Source organism: Scardinius erythrophthalmus, assembly GCF_964197995.2.
Source record: "Scardinius erythrophthalmus genome assembly, chromosome: 14".
NCBI lineage: Eukaryota > Metazoa > Chordata > Actinopteri > Cypriniformes > Leuciscidae > Scardinius > Scardinius erythrophthalmus.
This window is the reverse complement of record NC_138234.1, coordinates 10,248,363-10,257,710: the sequence shown is the minus strand read 5'-3', so window position 1 is coordinate 10,257,710 and position 9,348 is coordinate 10,248,363.

The following is a 9,348-nucleotide window of genomic DNA, read 5'->3' as shown; positions in this document are numbered from 1 at the left end:
ATTACATTTTAATGTATACTAATAATTTTATTTATTATTAAATCCTCAAAAACACAAACAACTCCCAAATAAACTACACAAACTTTATGCAAAACATAAAGTGTAACTTTTTTTCAGAGAGCAAGTGTCTTAATTGTCAGTTCAAGGATTTTAGATGCGATATTGAAATCATAATACAATTTTGTATTACTGTAATGTAGAAGGTTTGATGTAATTTAAGAAAATGGGCCTCATTTATAAAACGTGTGTAGCCACAGATTTGATCTTAGAGTATGTGTACGCTAAAATCCACACCCACGTTCATTTTTATAAAAACGGTCTTTGAAGTGGAAAGGTGTTCAGCGCCACGTCAGGGTCTGAGCAGACGTATGAACTTGTTCTTCTGGCAGAGAATCAGAGAACTGCAGGTATTTGGAAATCTAATAAATCTTGCTGCTCGCCGTTCTCAAGTAAAGGTTCTGGACGTTGACTGCTGCTCTTTTATATGTTAATGACATTATTACAAGACAGAGATTCAAAAGCATTCAGCTGAGCACAATTTCAAGATCATTTACGATTTATTAATTTTACATATGGAAGAAAGTCTTATGTATGTTTTTGTGCGTGCGTGCGTTCATTCTGAATCACACATACTCACATTTGATAAACGCTCGAAAAATGTCATGTATGGCGGTTTCTACAAAGCATTTTATAAATGAGGCCCATTGTGTTTAATATTTAGGGAAAGAAAACCTCTGTACATCCACAAACAACAGGCAAAAAGACAATTCAAGTCTAAAGTATCAATTGTATTACTTTAAAGGTGACATATTATGCCCCTTTTCACAAGCTGTAATATAAATCTATGGTGTCCCCAGAATGTGTCTGTGAAATTACAGCTCAAAATACAGAATTTTCCCCTTGTGAGCAAAAACACACCGTTTTTGTGTGTGTCCCTTTAAATGCAAATGAGCTGCTGCTCCCGCCTCTGTTCAGAAGCCGGTCGATCATTTACACGAGCTTCAGATACTCCCGGAATAACAAAACACGCGAATGACATCACTTGTCCAAAATCTCAGCGATAACCAGTAGCAGAGTGACTCAGAAAGAGGTTTAACTTTTAGACGCACCTGGACGTTTCTGAATGGTTAGTGGAGACATTTATGTAGTTGTTGTGGAGTTTCATCTGGGGGATTTCCGTTGAAAATAAAATGAATCCACTGCTTGTCTCATCTGAGGCTGGGACTCTAAATAGTGTTCAGTGCTCGTCTGTGCAGCGACGACAGAACAGTTTTCTGCTTTGCTCAAACTTTTGCCATTGCGTTAGAACTGTTAAACTGTTGTCGCTTGCGAAAACCAAATGTTGGCGCCATGGGTGGAAACATGCAGATTAAGGGGCGTTAATATTATAATAAGATCCTTTTCCTACGTCAGAAGGGGTGCAAAATCTGATCGGCTTATTTTTTGACATGCTTGCAGAGAAAGGCTTACCAAAACAAAGTTACTGGGTTGTCACTTTTCACGGTTTCTGGGTTGGTAGATGCACCAAGGACCCGATTATAGCACTTAAACACGGGGAAAGTCAGATATTCATATGTCCCCTTTAACCATCTGTGAATCTGTGTTTTCCTACAGGAGAATGACGGCTTGTGATAACTCACCACGTGACCTGAATGACATTCCTTTAAAAAGGAGGATTCCTACAATCAGACTCAGACTGAGGCAGCCAATAAAACAATGTAACAAACAAATGATGGAGAGAGGATCAGCTGAAACTCTCATTGCTTATCATTTCACTAAATATGTGTACTATATTACATATTTATAATATTTTTACTTATATCATTAAATAAAGAAGTTATTATAATAAAAAAACAATACATTTTAGTTATTTTTAACCTTAAATAATACTACCAGCTGATAGGGCTCTCTGCATGTTTACAGCATTAGGTGAGATTTTTTTTTTCTTGAGAAAAATTAACGCCTATCTTGTGTACCTAATCTTTATCCAAACGAGTCAATATTAAATCAAATCACAAGAATTGCTTCATATTGCTTCATTGCTTCAAAAACATAGCTTACCAGAAATTGTACAGAATATGTAAACATTAACAAGTTGTCACTAAACCTAATAAAATTAAGTTTAGTTACTAAAATAAAACAAGCTAAACTCAAAAGTTGTCAGCTATGGATTCAGACAGGAACAGTGAGTGATTATCTTGTCATTTTCATTATAAGACCTAATGCACTGAACTGGTTTGACACATCAGTCATAATATCCTGCCTGTGTACATCCTCACTGTTACTGACTGCATTTCCAGAAATACCTCACAGTCTCAGAGGACTTAAGTGCTCCACTGCACTACTGATACTGAAGCTGTTTTACTGGTGTTGTTGCTGTTACTGGAAAAGTCTGGTATCAATATTTTGCTGGTGTTTAGTTTAAACATTGACACTAACCCTTAGTCATCCTCCTTCATCAGAAAACACTGGTTGACCAACTGTGAATATCATGGCTTTGTATATGTCCAGCATCTGCACCAGAACCAAATCCTGCCTTGATTATCTTGCTGCAGCTTATTCATATTCATTATTTATTTAAAGTTGGTGCATTAGGGTATTTATGAAAATACTTGGTGTGATGCTGTCAGGAGGAGTGTTACAGCACAAATTTGTAAAACAATGGCGTTTTTATAGCAATTAAATCATAGTGTGTCTTCATACGTTTGTTAGATGTATCTTTATCTTCATTGTTAAAATTGCAAAAATGAGTCACAATGAAATGGTCAAATTCATATATTTTATGAGGTGCTAATTAGTTCTTTCATGTTATTTGTCGGCATGTGAGGAGGAAGATGAAGAGACATGTTATTTGTCTCTGTTTTTTAATCTTGTGTCTCATTCAGTTTTGGTCATGAATCATATTCAGTTGTGTTTGTCAAGCATCTCGTGTCTCTTTCAGTTCTATTGTGTTCAGCTGGGGTTTAATGAGTGTGAATTTTTTTTAAACTCATGGCATTATTGTATTTTGCTGATATGTAGAATATTATCACTGTTTGATGGAAATGATTTGGCCAGTGTATCAGCTAGCTGACTTTGCTCTTTCTTTTTGTGAACTAATTTATTTTAAGTGTAAAAACCAAACAAATGCTAAACTCCTCAAGCCTGTACCTCTGATTTGACCATCATTACTCTCTCTGTTTTTCTTAACTTTACATCAGCCAAGGGGAAAAAGTGCCTGAAAACCCACAATTCTTTTTTTCATTTCTGAAACAAGGAAATTAACTAAATCTTTGTGTTTATGTGATAAATGTTATTAAAAACATATGATTCACTCATAACAGCTGGAATTTATGTCTCCAAAATATTTTTGCATGTTGTCAGAAATAATCGTGGACTAAGCTAACATTGGAGCAGGTTATAAATTATTTCACTTTCACCAACAGTTATAGTGATTGTTACTTCAGTAAAACTGGTCATGGTATTTATTATTTTGGTCACTGGGAGCCAGTTGAGATGAGGAGTAAGGAGATGTTAAAGCCTCTTGCACTTCAAGAGAGAATCTGTTAGGATAATGAAAGCGACCAGACAAAAGATACGAGTGCTAGAGCTAGATTCACTGGAAACAAAGCATACTGAGGACGGTTACAGCCGTGTACATGCAAGAAGAAGAGCAAAAACATGACGTGTTGTACACTACTTTGAAACCGCAGTGCGCAAGCTCAGGACAAACTGATTAGGCCTGCCTGTCATGATCTATCATGATGAAATGTTTTGTCTGACAAAACATGTTCAACTATTAAGTTTATTTTTCATTGATAAACTTTGTTTTCATAAACATAGGCCTATTTTAATCTAAAGTGGTAAAAGAATGTTAATTGGCATAAATAATTTTGCTCAGTCGGCTCTAGAGAGGCGCACACTGGTCACGAGAGGGCGCACGTGCTATACAAAACCCTCTCGTTCGGCAGCATTATAATTAGCCTATTTTTCCCTCCCATCTCATATTGTTTTTCCATAAACATGTCCCGTTCAGAGGCTCCGTAATAACATAAAAAAATAAATAAATAAAAATCCAGTGATAAAATATCTTCTTAATTTTTGTTGGTTCCCTCTGGGTTGAACAACTTTCTTCAGGTCAGATGTGGCCAAAACTGTGAAATGGACAGGAGTGGGTCCGATAAATGCATGTCATATTGCACTGATTTCATAAAACTGAAAAATATTTTTTCATCTGTTAAAGGAGCCTTCGAAAAAAAAAAAGATAATACACATTTTATTCTGTAAGCCGTGTTTAACACTTTCAAACAAGCATCAGCAGGTTCTTGAGCGTTTCGCCCCCGTCACTGAGAGGAAAGAGGAGGGACTGAATCTCATCTTGTGCTTCATTCAGTTTGTCTCAGAGGAATCTAAATAATGTGTCCCACTGCGTCACCAGACCAAAATCCCACTGCACTACTGGCTTTCATTCACACTTGCTTTTAAACAGGCGGTCAAATCAAGCGAGAGGTCACGTTTAACTGAGCGTCTGAATGCCTTGTGAGATGGAATAAAAGCAGGCCTTGCTTGAGCGTCCAGATTGAAGATACAGTACTGGCAGATGTTATAATTAATCATCTCTGACCTCTCTGATCTCTCCAATCTTCACGTGAGAGGGAGAAATGTGTTCCTATTTCTCAAGATGACTAAACTGAGCAGAGCTCCTATCAAACTTTTCAATCTGTAAATATAATAAATTTATTGGGACATCCTTAATTTCGGTCTCTGAAACTTTTCCAGTGGCAAAAACTTACTGTTTTAATTCAAACTTCAAAGCTTAATTGTGTGATTTAAGGAGATGGTCTCTATGATTCACCACAACATGAGTGAAACTGGTACAAACATCACATCACATTAACAGATCCGATTTCCCTGATTGACACATTGGTGGGAATGATGTGAATCAGATATTAAAACAGGTTATTTTTCTCGCTTCTTACAGTATCTCTACTTTGGAAATTTGGGATCTATAAGTAAGCTGTCATACAAAGGTAGAGTTTGCTCCATATCATTCATTACTGGTATAAATGCAAAAACTGTATGAGGTTGTTTGACATGCTTATTTCTGCTATTACTATTATATTACTACTATTTCTGCACGCCATGGTCAGATTATTTTGCTTAGATCATTTCCATTAACATGGGATCAAAATTAATGTTTAACCGGTAAGGTAAAGTATCAACAACAAACAAGCATGCTCAGACTAAACTGTTTCTCAAATATTCCCCTTGGCTCCATTCCATTGCAGTCTGACGTAAATATAAAGTCAACCAAGGTAAGCAGGACATCCACACTGACAATCATCTTTCAGTGTAGTTTTCAGTGTCCACACACTGAGATCAATAAATCATCGATAAATCAACATTTATTAACATAATTGTTTTATGACTGAGAGTCACATTTTTGTGTATTTAGAGTGAGTGGTTCTTAAAATGTGGTAAATCACACCACCGTGGAAATCATTTGAAATGTGCTTTTTATTTGGCCAATTTCTACATCTCATTTCTGATCTACAATTTTATTATAGCTTTGTGTGTCTAATCATTAGACCCTTAAGGCATTGCCCACACTCTTATATTGACTGTGAACGGCAAGAATAGATGATTCACATGTTAACAACACTTCAATTTGATCATATGTGACCCTGGACCACAAAACCAGTCACATGGGTGTGAAAAAAAAAAATTGAGATGTATACATCATCTGAAAGCTGAATAAATAAGCTTTTCATTGTATGTATGGTTTTGTAAAGGGTGATATAAAATGTTTTATCAAATAATTAATTGAAAACCGATACCCCCTATTTTTTTAAAAAAAATTTTTATGTGAACATCAAAAGAATTATGTCAGTTCACCGCCACACCAGCAGATGGCGCCTAAGCGCTCCTGTGAAGCACACTATAGAGACTAGCTTTCTCCCGACCGGGTGCGACTGCGATCTCAGAAGTAAACTGACACGCCAAGGGAACGACACTCATTTTATTGTTTCACAGTGTTTTCAAAGGTAGCCTACACAGTGCTTCACTGCATGTGTGTCCTTTGCTGCCAGCCCAGATATCCCCTAGGTCTGAGGCCGGTAACAGTGTGTTAGGATAGAACAATATTTGGCCAAGATAAAACTATTTGAAAATCTGGAATCTGAGGGTGCAAAAAGATCGAAACATTGAGAAAATCGCCTTTAAAATTGTCTATTTATGTTCGCGATTGTGCTGCATTCACTCACAAACATAATTGTTATATATATTTATGGTAGGAAATTTAAAAAATATCTTCATGGGACATGATCTTTACCTAATATCCTAATGATGTTGGGCATAAAAGAAAAATCTTTAATTTTGCCCCATACAATGTATTGTTGGCTATTGCCACAAATATACCCATGTGACATGCAACTGGTTTTGTGATCCAGGGTCACATATGTGCTACTTGATCTGACAACGACCGCTTTAGAGTAAAACAATCAAATCAACAATGTTACTCACAACAGGATATTTTAGATATTTCATTTAGCTCTGGTTTGTTAGAAACTGGACTTTGAAACACCATTAATGTTTTCCTTGTTAAATTTTTGCAAATAACAAATGATGAAATTCCCATCAACTGAATAAGGTCATGTTTGCAGTGTCCAGTGTTTAAAGGTCACTTTAGTAATAAATACTCCAGCGGTTCTGATGGACAACAGTGTTTGAAGCAAGATTCATCAATACTTTCTAAGGTTTGTTCATTATCGTGCTGGGTTTCAACAGTATTTTGTTAATCACTTAATGTCAGTAAAGGTGTTTTGATGTGTGTATTGTTCAGCAGGTCATGGAGATTCATCAGTCTGCTATGATTCTGCTGCTGGTCTTGTGTGTGTCGTTCCCCGCTCATGGTCAACCACAACCACCATCACATATAAGGCCCCGTTATGAAAAATTCCTCAATCAGCATGTGGGTCCTGATGTGAATGTGGACATGTGTACCGATGAAATCGGTGAGAGACTCATCAATAGACCTGACGGTGTCTACAAACCTGTCAACACCTTCATACAAGCAGATGAAAATTATATTAACCCAGTTTGTGACAATGGAGGAACTCACTTGCGTTATAACCTGTTTCGGAGCAACACGCGTTTTCCTGTGGTCACGTGTAGATTACAAGCTGAGTCGATATACCCAAACTGTGCATATATTACAGGGAAGTTGTCCACTCCTTACATAGTATTGGCGTGTGTACGCGGCTGGCCTGTACATTATCAAAGTGAAAAGTACAGATTGCAGGCTGAATAGAGCATCACAGAGATTTATTTGCTAATCATTTGTTCACTTCTCCTTTCCCATCTTTCTTTGTTTCTCAAGTGCAAAAAGAGAAAAAAGTGAGTCAATCATGAAGACAAAAATAAAATAGATGAATAAATACAAAATACAAATAGAAACTTTACCTCTCTCATCATTTACCTTAAATGAGCATAATGTTAAAAATATCTTTACAATATTTCTTTAAGTTGATGGTATATTCTTCACTTCTTCATGCAAGTCTCTGTGTGTAATTGTGCTTTTCATGTGCAAGATTCAGCTAGTCTACTGAATTGTTAAGCACTCTGTTAACACTTTTTGAGCATTTATTAAAAAAACGTTTTTTAATGTGAGAAGTGAAAGAGCAAAAACAGATGAGGGAAGAAAGACACAGATGTTTTTTCCACCTGTCTGTAATCCTCAATAAAACTTCTCTATGACCTTTAAACTCATTTGCATGTTTGTCTTGCATCTCAACATCACAATATTGTGCAGCATTGCTGTCGTAGTCTTCACTGCGCAACACTTTTGGGTCCAATGACAACTGTCTTTCACAAGGTTCAGCCATTTTACTTATCCGCCATTTCTTATTTTATTGCTGTCTAAACTCTTGTTTCGCGCGAGTTTCATAAATATTTTCTAGGGTTTGTTCATTACCATATTGTTGATTACTGTAAAGCCTTCAGACAAAATAAATTTGTTAGAAACAAAATATTAATTTACCCAGAACAACAAGGTAAGACCTTTAGAACTTCTCTAACACAAATACAGAAACACAAAGGAACTGGAGCGAAAACGTGCACAGCTGGATGAACAACTGTCAACTATAATCGAGACCACGTCAAAGTGACTGACAGAGAACATCTCAGTTACTAGTAACCTCTGTTCCCTGATGGAGGCAATGAGACGTGGTGTCCCTCCGGTCACAATGTTGAACTCTCTGCTGAAATACCCGGGACAAGCTCTCGCTGAATGAGTGGATGCACACCAGCTCCCTTTATACCCGTAGCATGCAAATTCCACTCGCCAATTCTCATTGGCATTTTCTGAAGTCTCAGAGGTGTTTAGGGATCTGAAGTCTCAGAGGTGTTTAGGGATCTGAAGTCTCAGAGGTGTTTAGGGATCTGAAGTCTCAGAGGTGTTTAGGAATCTGTGACCCCTGTCAGTCATTTACATCACGTCTCATTCCCTCCATCAGCGAACAATAGTAACGAGACGCTCACCTAGTGTAAACAGAGACAAAATCTATTTTATTTTATTTTTCTCTGTTGTAAAGGAGTAACTATCTTTGTTTGATAATTGCAATTTTACATTTTTCTTAATAATGATTTCTCCCAGTGCTGTGCTCTTCTTTGAGTAAGTCTACCTTTACCTTTAAACCTTTAATTAGCTCTTAACTCTTATTCCTTCATCAGATGAATATCCATTAACCCTCACCCTTTTAAACCAGCAACATGAAGCATAACTGCAAACTTCATCAGGTTTCCTATGAGAGAGAAATTAAGTATCATTTAACAAAGTTATGCGTGTCAGCCTGAGCAAATCACAGTTGACAGATCTCCTTCTTATATTTTTCTCCTAAGGAAAAGACTGTAATCTGTGTTTTCTGTCTGCTGGCTAGAATGTGTTAGTTATCATCTTGTTTTTGAAGCCTATCTTCTGTTAATAATGCAACATTGTCTTTATCAAACTGTATGATCTATGTCATCATACATTATGAAAGATGTGCAACTCTGAGCAACTCTCTCAGGCTGAATCATGCTAATCACACAAAACCTCAAATGATGAAATTATGATACTGACATATGATAGTTACCCGTAGTGTGAAGTGTGTCTGTCTTCATATATTTTTAAATTTTTAATTTAATATATTGTCATGTTAAACTAAACAGAACTGAAGTAAGCAGACTAAATGTCTTCCTTATACTCCATTTAAACTATTTCAATATTTAATTGCGGTATGTCCTGAAGAAAAATCTGTATCTTTTTTTCTTTTGATAAAAAAACAACAACAACAGCAATAACCTTAGATTAGTGACGATATGTAAAGAATA